Consider the following 13227-nt stretch of genomic DNA (forward strand, 5'->3'; position numbering starts at 1 on the left):
TCAGCAGAGGGACTTCCTGCAGATCTTGGGCTTCTTCACAGGCTGCAGATATTGGTTATCCATGATGCTCCCCTCTCTGTTCCAGCTGCCAGACAAGGAGGGGTTCTCCTTCTCAGCTCTAGAATTCTTGGAACTGATAGGAAGAGTGACGTTCTCTGTGTCTGTCTCCACCATCTGCTGGATCTGCAGCTCAGGGGGAAGCAAGGCTGTGAGGTATGGGTTGGTGAAAGGTCTGGCAGCAATCAAGGGGAAAGTGTGGACATCCTCCTTGAAAAGACTCTGGGTCTTGCCTGTCTTGGCCATGAAGTTGGTGAGAGCTCGATCTACATCTCTGCTCTGAGATGCAGCCTTCTCTCTCAGGACCTGGTAGTCAGATACTGGTTCAAGGTATGTGGGAGTTTTGATGTAGGTGTGGGGATCTGGAAACTTAGGAAAATGGCTTGGGATGTGTGGTGGGTGGGGTCTGCTGTGTCCTGCAGTGAGAGCCTTGGCTGTCACTGGTTGATTGGTCACCAGAGGTGTAGTGATGACCATCCTCTGAGACCGTTTTGCATAAGCAGAAAGAGTGCCCACATTGAAGCCCATTTCAACCAGTGTGACCAGGACATCCGACAGTGTGGGCTGGGTCCTGGCTGAGTGCTCACAGTAAGACTTGGCACTTCTCCCGACTTCTGAGATGTAGCTCTGTAGCATCTCTGTCAATGTTTCCACAGATGCTTTCTCAGCGCTCTCAAATCCTGCCTCTGTCAGCAAGGAACTCACAACCACTTGTAGAGTCCTCCTCCAGGCCAGATGATAGTTATCAGCAGGGTTAGTGGACTCTTTGCCTCCTGATCTCATTCTGGGGCCACCAGGCCCAGCCACCTTGTGGGCCATCTTGCTCTCCTCTACTGCCCTGTAATAGGAATCTAAAAACGGCCAGGAGGTAGTGCCACACTCCTAAGGAAGAGTCAGGCTCATCTCTGTGAGTTTGAGGCCAGCCTGGGCTACAGAGTGGAGTCCTGAAAATGTGTCAGGCTACACAGAGAAACTTTATCTCAAAAAACAAAACAAAAAATAAAAAATTGGAAACCAGATATTTGAGTGAAGGACTGAGAGTTCAGAGGAATAGGACAAGCCACAGCTAACCTCACCTCTCAACTCCTGATTGAATCCTATTTCCATGAAGCATCAGACAGTGAACGATTCTGAGTCCTAACCTGAATGGATCTCAGCTGAACTGCCTCTAATTCTTGGTCGTGATGCTTATATGCCTCTCTGCTGCCTCAAGTTTCTTCCTGGGATTTAAGGGGAGTGTCTTTCCCAAACAAGACTTGTGATCTCAAGTGCTGGGATTAAAGGTGTGTCTCATCATGCCTGACTGTACCCTGTGTGGCCTTGACCTCTGCCTCCAAAGTGATAGGATTAAAGGCCTGGGTGCCACCATTTTCTGACCTCTGTCTAATCTAGTGGCAGTTCTGTTCTCTGAACCCAGATAAGTTCTCTTAGGGCACACAATTTATTGGGAATGTGAAGGCAATAAAGACCTTATCTTGAGGATTTGGAAAGTACTGTGTTGTGCTAGGGAGAAGCTCAAGTTTCCAGAGGGACCCAAGGAAACCCCCAGCTCTCTGTTCTTTGAATCTGCAGCAAGCTGGCACTTGTTTCTAGGGCCTCCAACTCTGTTCAAGAGCTGACAAAACTCGGCTGCTTTGCAGGCTAACTCTCCCAGCAGGATGGCCTTCTGCCTCCTTGGGGAATGAGGACTCAGAAGTCAGAACAACTCTACAATTGCTTTGGACCATGAGGTTCTGAACTGGAATTCTTCCCAGCAGTGCAGAGGGCGACCGACTATTTTCTCCCTCCCGCCTTCCCTGACAGTTCAGGTGTCAAAGGAATCAAGTCCTGTGATTTAATCAAGGAAGTCACTGGCCTGTAGGTAAAACAAGTTGTCTTCATAAAAGGCTGCTCCTAAAATGATCCAGAAAGGGCAGGGCCAAAAGGAACTCACTGTCTTCTTCTCTCTGATTTCACACGCCGCACCTCCCCAATTCCCCCCCACCCACCCACCCCCGGAAAGCAGTATCTTCCCCCTTTGAGTGCAGTTTCCATCTCAGCTCAACAGAGGGACTTCCTGCAGATCTTGGGCTTCTTCACAGGCTGCAGATATTGGTTATCCATGATGCTGCCCTCTCTGTTCCAGCTGCCAGACAAGGAGGGGTTCTCCTTCTCAGCTCTAGAATTCTTGGAACTGATAGGAAGAGTGATGTTCTCTGTGTCCGTCTCCTCCATCTGCTGGATCTGCAGCTCAGGTTGAAGCAAGGCTGTGAGGTAGGGGATGGTGAAAGGTCTGGCAGCAATCAAGGGCAAAGTGTGGACATCCTCCTTGAAAAGACTCTGGGTCTTGCCTGTCTTGGCCATGAAGTTGGTGAGAGCTCGCTCCACATCTCTCCTCTGAGATGCAGCCTTCTCTCTCAGGACCTGGTAGTCAGATACTGGTTCAAGGTATGTGGGAGTTTTGATGTAGGTGTGGGGATCTGGAAACTTAGGAAAACGGCTGGGGATGTGTGGTGGGTGGGGTCTACTGTGCCCTGCAGTGAGGGCCTTGGCTGTCACTGGTTGATTGGTCACCAGAGGTGCAGTGATGACCATCCTCTGAGACCGTTTTGCATAAGCAGGAAGAATGTCCACACTGAAGCCCATTTCAACCAGTGTGACCAGGACATCCGACAGTGTGGGCTGGGTCCTGGCTGAGTGCTCGCAGTAAGACTTGGCACTTCTCCCGACTTCTGAGATGTAGCTCTGTAGCATCTCTGTCAATGTTTCCACAGATGCTTTCTCAGCGCTCTCAAATCCTGCCTCTGTCAGCAAGGAACTCACAACCACTTGTAGAGTCCTCCTCCAGGCCAGGTGATAGTTATCAGCAGGTTTAGTGGACTCAAGCATCAGGAACCCCTCCTGGGCTGAGAATGCACAACAGGTAAAGCCACTCTCATACTCATGAGCTTCCCGGAACACTGAAATAGGATGAAACCTGATGAAGATAAGATGCCTATCAAAGCATCTGCCATCTACTCCTCCATATTTTGGAAACAATGCCCTGCTGTTTAGCCTAGAGGTAAAGTTGATTGGCACTTGCCGCCTGTTTTGGCTCAGGACACTGGTGAGGAGTAAAGAGAGAAAAAGGTGGACACGTGGCAATGGGGTTCTTGCATTGAGCATGTTGCTCTATAAGATGCTCTGTGATACTGTCCAGTGTTGGTGGGGAAGGAAGATGTCTATCCAATTGTGTTTTTACAACAGGGCTCTGCCTGTAAGCACCTTGGTCTGACTTCTGCTGCAACACTTGAACTTTCCTGCCATTGCACAGTGATGGCCTCTCTCTCATAAAACTGATCCTGCCAATCAAAGGAGTTACCTGCATATGATGTGCCAGGCAAAGCCAATGTATCCTGGGCTGTGCATGGCCAAGGATGAGCTTGGGGGCGGGGGAGAAGGGGCAGAAGCACCCACAGCAACATGACTGCCCAGTTGACTTGCAATGCCATTGGCAATCCGAGGGGTCCAGGGAAGAGAGACAGGAGAAGCAGCAGCAGTCACAGGGGTGAAGGCAGAAGAGTGTGAAGCTGCAGTCATGGGCAAGTCAGCCTCTCTGGTCAGCACAGTGGCTGTCTCTCCAAGTCCTTTAGAAATGAGATGGTTTCTTATGATATTTTAATTTGCCAAATTCTGCAATATGAGTAACATCCATTTGCCATGCATGATGAGGAAGAAGACCTCAGGGGTTTAACCCTAAGTGAGGAACAGGAAAATATTTTGGACATATCCCACATCGTTCAACTATTTGACCAGCTACTTATTTGGTAAGACTGAAAAGCTTTCTTAAGCTTTTGCTATTTTGATGAGAAGAGCATGTGACTGTTGAGCCATTTCCACTTGGGATAATGCTACTATCTTGGTTAACTTATCAGCCATTGCATTACCCTCAGCTAAAGGACCAGGAAGATTGGAGTGAGCTCTAATATGGCCCATAAGCATGGCAGCTTTCTTTTGTGGAATAGCGTCTTGAATTTGTTGAAACATTTTGACTTGATTGTTGTTAGTTCCAATATTTTTACCAAGACTGTTATTCAAAGGAGTCAAGAACATAGATGTTCTTTCATGAAGCAAATTCTTCATTAGCTTACATTGAGAAAAAGCATTTTCAGGATTTAGTATTTTCATTTCATTAGCTTTAACTCCTGATGTTATTAGCAGCTGTAATATTTACAATTGATTTTTTTATAAGAAACTTTCAGGGGAAGCAACTCTTTTGTAAGACAGCTAGATTTTCTTAAGTTTGTTTCCCATCTATAAAGCAGTCATTTCTTTTTGAATGCCTGTTTCCCTGTCTCCCTTATTAGATTTGTGAAGGAATTACTCATTGTAGGCAGGTTGTTCAAAAGGCAAAGAACTTTTTTAATTTCAACATAAATTTCTTCATATCTAAGACATTGTTCAGTGTATAAACTGCTTTCCCTTGTTTTAAGGATGTTAAAGTGGCTTGTTTGCTCTTATAGGTAGCTTTTTGTGTGATCTGAGTTCTCAAGAGGTAAGATAAAGCTTCCTAGCAATGCTTTGAGAAGAAAATTCATTCTGAGCTGAAAAGTTTTTGGACAGTATCGACATCTTTAGCTGAAATCCTACATTTCCCAGAATGCATTTCTCTTCATCAGCTCACTGTTAAGAGCTAGCTTATGGACTCCATTTCCCATAGTTCTATTGGGGTCCCTTTTACCGGACTTGTTTAGAAGTTTTTGCTTTTGCAACAGAGAGATTTGAACCAAGAGTTTTAAGTTTTCAATTAGGGGACATTGAACGATTTCTGTTCTCTCCTCTTCTGGCGTTAACAGGTGTCTCTCTTTTATTTGACATTGGCCCCGGAATCAGAACTCCAAGTGCCATATTAGCTTGCATTGAGGCTGGCTTTCCTGATAGCAACTTTCCTTTGGGCTTGTGTTTGCCTTAGCCAGCCAGAAAAACAAAAACATTTACAATAGTTTTTCCATAGCTCCTTCAGAGAGATTTTCTCCCACTGATTTTTATCCTCATTTTGCTTGTTCCTTTCCCCCCAGATGCAGAGCTTCAGATCTCAGGCTGCTCTGTTCCTTTGCTAGCTGCCTTTGGAGGTAGGGGCTCCTACCTGCCCCGCCCCCCCCACACACACACTTCAGGCTCAAATTCTAGCATCTTTGTCAGGTCATGCATTTTCTGGGGAGGAATCTGTCCCTTCTCCATTTATTCAGAGAGTCAGTTCCCAGTTTGGTCTCAGTTTATCCCCTCTGCCCCAGAAACAGTTTTTGACACTACAGTGGCGGCTTTCCCTGCTACAGAAGGTAGGGGCTTTTTGTCCGTTTCTGTTTTCTTTCCAGGGTCTGTGTGGTTTGCGTAAGGACTGCAAATCTAACAAGTGCGGGTTTTGCCATTTCTAAACTCCCATTAGGACAGGTGTTTTGCCTCATCAGGCCTTCACCTGGCCCAGTCCCCTAATGGGTTCTGTTTGGGTGCTCAAGAACAGAGCTTATGCCAAAGGCAATCACCCCTCAGGGTTACACTCCCTCATCTCAACAGGAGTTAGTTGAAACAAAGCTTTTCTCAAAGAGATGCTTTCTCTGACTGAAAAGAAAGCTTTACTCCTGGATAGTTCTGTTCTGCCCTGGCTGGGCTCTTTCCCTGAAAGCATTCCGACTTGGCAGCACAACTGCTTCAGACACAGTTCAGCTTTATTTCTCTCCCAGAAAGGTCTTTTCTCTGATAGAAAATCTTTTCTCAGGTTTCTTTTTGCAGCTGTGGACCTATCAACCCGGGACTTGTAGGAAAGCAGGCAACTATGCTGTTCCCACTGGCTTTAGCTTTTGTTGTTCATTAGCCGTTTTTCCATGGGTCCTGCACCTTCCTGCCCAGCTGTGTGCTCCAGTAAGTTTACAACTGCAGGAACCTTAGTATTCCCGAATTGCACTTCAACTCAGAGTGTACACTGGCCAGTGGCCTCTGGGTGTTTGGTCAGAAGCAAGGATACAATGCTTCAGGGGATCTTTGCATTAGGAAGTCTAGGAGCACCTTTTCATAGCTCACTCAGAAATAAAACCCTTGATGCCTCAGCTCAGCTGTAACTGGAAAGTCTTGGCTTTTTTGCTTTTCCCACATAAACAGTTTCTTGCCCCATTGGGCACTGTAGCTCTTCACCCACACTCTCCCAAGCATTTCCCTCAAGGGACTTTGACCCATTGTCTTTTACTAGCTTGAAGAAGCAGAGCTTAGAAGAGAGGGTTTTAGGAATTCCATCCTTGCCTCCTGGATTGCAGGGAGGATTTTTAAAGCTTGAAAGAGAAGTTAGGGCTGGAGAGATGGCTCAGAGGTTAAGAGCACTGACTGTTCTTCCAGAGGTCCTGAGTTCAGTTCCCAGCAACCACATGGTGACTCACAACCATCTGTAATGAGATCTGGTGCCCTCTTCTGGCCTGCAGGCATACAGGCAGACAGAACATTGTATACATAAAAATAAATAAATCTAAAAAAAAAAAAAAAAAAGAAAGAAAGAAAGAAAGAAAGAAAGAAAGAAAGAAAGAAAGAAAGAAAGAAGTTAGAGAGGTTTTGCTGTCTTAAGAGGTTTGTTGTTTTCCCTTAGAACTATTCACAGGTGATTCCCATACTAATATCTTCAGGTGATTCTAATTTTTGTCATTGAGGAAGTTAAAGGTTTTAGTTTTTAAGTTTTTAAAGAGAGTTTTTGAGAAAAATTAAGGCTTTATAGAGAGATTTTCCCCCCCAAATTTTCCAAGAAAAGCTTTATAATTTAAGGTTTTTTTTCCAAGAGAGACAAAGACCAACTTTTCCCAAAATTCTGAACTTTAAACTTTTTGACTTCTTACACCCACATTTTTGCCTCACAGAGAAATCACATTCTCCTACCAGCTGGATTTAGCATTTCAGCTGTCCCCAGGTCAAAAGCTTAGATAGGAAACTTTTTCTTCCCCATAAGCTCAAAGAAGAGCGTTTTTATTACCCATGTAAAGCTCAAAGAAAGATTTTCCCCAGTTTGTGTTCATAGCCCCCAAAGTTAGAAAACTGAAGAGGTTTTCTGTCTAGTTGCCTTACTTATTTTTTTCTATGTGATCTTACACTTGTTTTTCCTACACTATATTACTACAGATAGAAATTGAGAAAGGGATAGAAGATAGAAAAATTTGACAGAACATAAATTTGCGCTGCAGCATTGGACATCCTTCCAGTCTGTTTTCCTCTTCTCTTGAGGATAAAACCCCGGCCCCTCAATAATATTATATATATATAATAATATATATATATATTCCATAACACAGGGCATGCCACTTTCCACTGGCAGGGCTCACTCACACTTTCACCAAAAACTCTGTAATAAAACTATTCTTGCCGGGCGGTGGTGGCGCACGCCTTTAATCCCAGCACTCGGGAGGCAGAGCCAGGCGGATCTCTGTGAGTTCGAGGCCAGCCTGGGCTACCAAGTGAGCTCCAGGAAAGGCGCAAAGCTACGCAGAGAAACCCTGTCTCGAAAAAACCAAAAAAAAAAAAAAAAAAAAAAAAAAAAAAAAAAAAAAACTATTCTTTTCCTTTATCTTTAGTCCCTGTTCATTTGTCTTTAGGTCCCCCCCTCTTTTTTTGTCCCTGTTCTTGGCTCCATTCTGTGGGGCTTTTTACTCACCAACCCCACAGTTCCCCAGAGTTTTCTTGAGTGCAAGCAACAGGAAATATTAGATAGAAAGATTTAGATTGTGGAGATAAAGAGATGGAAAATAAAAGATAGCCCCCAGAGGGCCTGAAACCTATTCCAATGGACCCTGACTGTTTGTGCCCCAGGTGTTTATAGAGACACCAAAGGGTGGAGCAAAAGACCTCCTCCCCCAGCACAGCCAAGTGCAGACCATCTCAGACATCTGCACTCAGGCCCGTGGTCCTGATCATCCTCTATTCGGACCTGCTGGGTAAAGCCAGGAGGAACCCCAGAACGGGATCCCACAGGTCCCCCCTTCTTAATATATAAAAAAAATAACTATTAATGGCTTACAGCAATCTCCATAGCTGTTACACCTCCCAGTATGGGAGTAGAGGATGATACAGATGGCATTTCTCTTTTGAATTAGGTCCAAGGTGACCACAGCAGTCTTAGCTGCCTCAAGCCCTTTCTAAACCAAAACTCTTAAGGCGACTACAAACTTAAAGAATCCCTTAGATTCATCATTACCATTAACAGGTTAACATAAATATCGCTATACATAGTCACAATTCTCTCCATCTTACAACTCAAAGCAAACTCTTAACAGAACCATTAGAATTAGCATATATGGTGCTATATATAGTTAACAATTTTCTCCGTCTTACAACTTTAACTCAGTCATTTGAATTTTCTTGTTAACAGAACATAGGAAAAACTTCGATGTATTCACATCAAACTTAAACATTTCCTCAATTCCACAAAGCCAGGGTGCATTAATATCAATAGGTTCCTGCGAACACAATTCAATCTCATAGCTCCTCCTTTTCTTTATAATTTTTAAGCAAAATCTCAAGCCTAGTTAGAAAACCCAAACTTTTCTGTTTAAACAGCTCCATTTGTAACACAAAACCAGTTCCATAAGTAATTCCATTTCTACAAAAACAGTTCCACAAAACAATTCATAAATCTCCAGTTAATAAAGCATATATGCATACACAAAATTGCATCTTGATCCTAAGTAGAAATACATTTCTTCATTTAAACAGTTCCATTTTTAACCCAATTCCAGAAAACCGTTCCTAGGTCATTACTATAAGTAAGCTCAAAATTGTCCCATTGCAATGAAATCTCTATTGTTCATTTCATTTAAGTACCAAAATTCAATGATAAATATTGGTACTAGCCTTCCAAATTTGAAGAAATCCATAACCAAAATGTTTTTGTAATTTTATCTCATTTTAAGTTCAAACAAGAAATAAATTCTGGTATTAGGCTTTCACTTCCAAATATGAAGAGACATTTTTCAACCAAAACTTTTTGCAGTTAATTTTTGTTCAAACAAGCGTCTCTGTAACTTTTGTTCTCACAGACAGACCTTTTTAGTTATAGTAATATTTTAAACCGCACCGTTTTTGCTGTTAGCTCAGGTTTTTCTGTGCTGCGTTGATATTCCATGGATCTCAGCTGCAGATGCCTTGTGCTGGTTCTGGCGTCTGCCATTCTTAGCTTCTTAGCTGCTTCTGGAGCTTTTGAAACCATTCAGACTGCCTACTTTGCAGTCTACTAGGACACTATCTCCTGTGTCTCAGGTGTTCTCACAATATACATTAAGAATAGACTCACACTTAACATTTACACTTTACAAACCCACATAACATGTGCTTAAGCATAAACTCACTCAACATTTACACATTTTTACAAACTCACATATAACATATTAACATCTACTTATTTATACTTTAAGGAAACTATAGAACTACTTTAGCAAATATATTTCTTATTAATTCTTATATATTTATATTCATTCCATCTTATTTCTTATTTAAACTTACATTTACAACTAGCATCTTACATGTTTATTACTACATATCTTAAGACTACCTTAGATACTTCTTACAAGCTTATATTCTTAAAGGAACTCTATAGATCTACTTTACAAACTTATATAGGCTACCATTAGCATATATCTAACTTAGCAAACACCTAAAGATTTCTTAACACAGATCTAACAAGACAGAATTTTTACAAACTCACATATCTTATATTTGTCTTTCTACTTCTTACTCTTAATTATTATCACCATCTCTATCAGAAAGATTCTCTTAACTAGACAGGAAGTATGTACATCATTTCTAAAGTTTACAGTTTATAGTTAGCTTTGTTATAAAGCACTGGGATTTAGTGAGTGTTGTCATTATAGAGTTGTGATACTTGTTGCTCGCGGATTGTAACATTCTCAGGACGAAGCCACACTCCAAAGTTGCCAGTTCTCTCAGCCATTCCGGACCGGCAGAGATGCACTGTCAGCGGTAGATAGTTTTTAACTATAGGCTTTCCCTTCACCCAGATTCATAGTAGTTCCCCTAAATGCTTCAATTCAGACAAATGTTTCTATTACAGCAGTATTTTTGGTTTGCTCTACCAAAAAACTTCACTTCACACTGAGGGTGAAATTACCATATTTAGCTGCTGTAAAGCTCTTCGCCAAAAACTGCACAGCTATTAGGTGGTATTTTAAGGATTTTAAAGTGACTTGTTTGCTCTTACAGGTAGCTTTTTGTCATCCAACTGCCGTAAGAACTTTGCACAGCTATTAGGGTAAATAAGGCATTTTACCAAGGGAGCCCCAAACCGCGAAGCACCTAGTTCCATACCCTTTCAAGTTTTCACTGGAACTGACACTTAAACTCTTAGACGATTTTCCTCCTTATTCTTTTAAAAGCTGTATTTTAAGTTTACCATGAATGTATTTTCGAGCTGACAAAAGTGTTTCAGGGCAATGTCACCATCTTTAGCGGAAAAACTACCTTTCCCAGAATGCATTTCCCTTATATCTGTCCATAATAATATCAGTCCCATATCAGTCTCTTATATCATTTCCCTTATATCAGTCATTTCCCATAGTTCTTTTTGGATCTGAGAGTCAACTGGTTCTCTTTTCTAGACTTGCTTACAAATTCTTGCCCAGGAGGTTTGAACAAAGTTTTTTGCTTTTGCAATGGGAGATTTGAACAAGCATTTTACATTTTCAGCTATGGCACATTGGGAGGTTTCTATTCTCCTCAGCTGGCTTTAACAGGTGTTTCAACTTCATTTGACACTGGCCCCCGAATCAGAACCGCATCTGCCTCATTAGCGAACATTGAGGCTGGCATTTCTGATAGCAACTTTCCTCGGGCTTGTGTTTGCCTTAGCCAGTCAGTGAAAAACAAGATCATTTGCAACAGAGCTTTTCCATAGCTCTTTCAGAGAGATTTTCTCCCACTGATCTTATTCTCATTTTGCTTGTTCCTCCCCCACCCCAGATGCAGAGCTTCAGCTATCTGTCTGTGGCTCTGTACCTCTGCTAGCTGCCTTTGAAGGTAGGGGCTTTTTTTTCTCCCCCCAAACTGCCTCAAACTCTAGTAGCTTTGTCAGGTTATGTATTTTCTGGGGAGGAATCTGTCCCCTCTGTTTCTTCAGAGTCTTTCTCCCTGACAGTATCCAGTTTGGTCTCAGTTTATCCAGCTACCCCAGAAACAGTTTCTGACACTATAGCGGCTTTCCTTGCTACTGAAGGTAGGGGCTTTAGTCCGATTCTGTTTTCAGGGTCTGTGTGGTTTGTGAACAGACTAATAATCTAACAAGGGAGGTTTTTGCCATTTCTAAACTCCCATTAGGACGGGTGCTTTGCCTCATCAGGCCTTCACCTGGCCCAGTCCCCCAGTGGGTTGCATTTGTTTGTGTGGGTGCTCAAGGACAGAGCTTATGCCAGAGGTAATCACCCCTCAGGGCTACACTCCCTCATTTCACCAGGAGTCAGTTGAAACAAAGCTTTTCTCAAAGAGATGCTTTCTCCGATAGAAAAGAAAGCTTTTCTCCTGGATAGTTCTGTTCTGCCCTGGCTGGGCTCTTTCCCCAGACAGCGTTCTGACTCGGTAGTATGACTGCTTCAGACACAGTTCAGCTTTACTGTTTTCCCAGAAAGGTCTTTACTCTGATAGGAAAGCTTTTTCTCAGATTTCTTTTTGCAGCTGTGGACCTATCAACCGGGGACTTGTAGGAAAGTGGACAACTGTGCTGTTCCTACCGGCTTTAGCTTTGTTTGTTCATTAGCAATCTTCCCCGGGGTCCTGCACCTTCCTACCTCAGCTGTGCACTCCAGGAAGTTTACCACTGCAGGAACCCTAGTATCCCCGAAATGCACCCCAACTCAGAGATGCTGGCCATTCACCTCTGGGTTTTTGGTCAGAAGCGAGGATACAATGCTAACAGTTTGCATTGCTTCAGGGGATCTTTGCTTTAGGAAGATTAGGAGCACCTTTTCATTCTGAAATGCTCACTTAGACAAAGCCCTTGATGCCTCAACTCAGCCGTAACTGAAAAGCTTGGCTTTTTTGCTTTTCTCAGGTAAAGTTTCCTGCCTCTTTGGGCTCTCTGTATCTCTTCCCCACACTCTCCCAAGCGTTTCCCTCAGGGTAACTCTGACCCACTGTCTTTTACTAGCTTGAAGAGACAGAGCTTAGAAGAGGTTTTTAGAAACTTGTTCCAGCCTCCTGCATTGCAGGGAGGATTGTTAAAGCTTGAAAACTTAGAGAGGTTTTGCTGTCTTAAATTTGTTGTTTTCCCTTAGAGCTAATCACAGGTGGTCCCCATACTAATACCTTCAGGTGATTCTAATTTTTGTCCTGAGAGAGTTCTGAAAGGCTTTAGTTTTTAAGTTTAAGAGAGCTTTTAAGAAAGATTAAGGCTTTTTAGAGATTTTTTCCCCCAATTTTTCAAGGAAAAGTTTTATAGTTTAAGAGAAAGATTTCCCCCCCCCCAGGAGAAAGACCAACTTTTCCCAAAACTTCTGAACTTTAAACTTTGTCTTCTTACACCCCCATTTTTGCCTCAGGGAGAAATTTCTTACTCCTGCTGCTTGGATTTAGCATTGCAGCTGTCCCCAGGTCAAAAGCTTCCATAGGAAACTTTTTCCTCCCCATCAGCTCAAAGAAGAGCTTATTTACTACCCGTAAAGCCCAAAGAAAGATTTTTTTCCCCAGTTTGCTTTGAAAGCCCCCAAAGTTAGAAAATTGAAGAGTTTTTCTGTCTAGTTGCCTTACTTATTTTTTCCTACACAATCTTACACTTCTAAGTTTTTCCTAAACTATATTACTACCCTATACCTTATACTTATTTTTCACAGATAGAAATTGAGAAAGGGATAGAAGATAGAAAATTTTGACAGAAGAGAATTTTGCTGCAGCATCAGACATCCTTCCAGTCCGCTTTCCTTTTCTCTCGAGGATAAAACCCCTGCCTTCCCAAAAAATATATATATAAAATATATATATTTTTTTCATAACACCGGCATGCCTTTCCACTGGCAGGGCTGACTCAGCACTTTCACCAAAAACTCTGTATTAAAACTATTATTTTCCTTTATCTTTAGTCCCTATTACTTTATCTTAAGTCCCTGTTCATTTGTCTTTAGTCCCCCCTTTTTTGTTTCCCTTTTTTGTCCCTTTTTTCCTTTTTCTTTAGTCCCTTTTTTT

General features: G+C 42.6%; 2 pseudogenes; both read right to left on the reverse strand.

The window, feature by feature from the left end:
- On the reverse strand, positions 1-840 carry LOC143269670 (transcription initiation factor TFIID subunit 8 pseudogene; annotated as a pseudogene).
- Positions 841-2097: 1257 nt separating this feature from the next.
- Positions 2098-2876, reverse strand: LOC143269671 (transcription initiation factor TFIID subunit 8 pseudogene; annotated as a pseudogene).
- Between the last annotated feature and the right edge of the window lie 10351 nt (positions 2877-13227).

The sequence above is a fragment of the Peromyscus maniculatus genome, chromosome 20 (assembly GCF_049852395.1).
Source record: "Peromyscus maniculatus bairdii isolate BWxNUB_F1_BW_parent chromosome 20, HU_Pman_BW_mat_3.1, whole genome shotgun sequence".
NCBI lineage: Eukaryota > Metazoa > Chordata > Mammalia > Rodentia > Cricetidae > Peromyscus > Peromyscus maniculatus.